Source organism: Octodon degus, unplaced genomic scaffold (assembly GCF_000260255.1).
Source record: "Octodon degus isolate 3935 unplaced genomic scaffold, OctDeg1.0 scaffold00112, whole genome shotgun sequence".
In the NCBI taxonomy this organism is placed as follows: Eukaryota; Metazoa; Chordata; class Mammalia; order Rodentia; family Octodontidae; genus Octodon; species Octodon degus.
The window spans coordinates 5,305,493-5,306,244 of record NW_004524688.1 but is presented as its reverse complement, the minus strand read 5'-3'; positions in this window follow the sequence as shown (position 1 = coordinate 5,306,244).

Here is a 752-nt window from a genome sequence, read left to right as displayed (position 1 = left end):
CCTGGTCAGGGTTTGATGGTCCAGCTGTGGGTGGGGATGAGGGAAGCAGAACGGTGCAAAGCCAATTCACAGTGGTTTCTCATGTGTTTTCTGCAGGGCTGAAGCCAGGGCACCAGGGTGGGCCTGCTCCCTAGGAAGGTGGGAGAGGAGTGAAGGATGTAGGGCAGATTATAGGGCAGCCTTGGGCCTCCCAGGCATGCGCTGAGGCTACAGGGTCAGAAGGAGGCAAATGGAACTCTTGGTCCAGCTGCTTACATGGGGTCAGGCAGAACATTTTAAAGTGGTTTCTCTGAATTTGATCTCTTCAATATTTGAATTTAAAAAAAAAAAAAAAAGCTCCTTCCCTAATGTCAAAATTTGGACTTAACCAATACTGAACTCATCCCTTGAGACACTTCAGCAGGATCAGGAATGGCCTCAAAGTCCAGGCACTGTTTGTGTGGGGGTCACACAGTGGACCCAGGACACATGCTCGGACTTTCACCCCACATCCTTGCCTGCCTGCCTGGCCAGGCAGCCTAAAGAAGAGTCAGCATCTCTGAGTCTCTGTTCCTTCAGCTGTGGAGGAGGCATTGCCTGCGCTGGTCTGGGGACTGGGGAACAGTGGGCTCCCATAGAACTCGCAGGAGGACTGGCCAGCGGTGGGTGGGTGGGGAGCAAGGGGATGAATCGGGAGTGGCCCTGTCTGAAGTTCCTACAACAGGATGCACTGGGGAGGGGTGGTTGTGAGGAGTCGGTGATGGCTTTAGGTT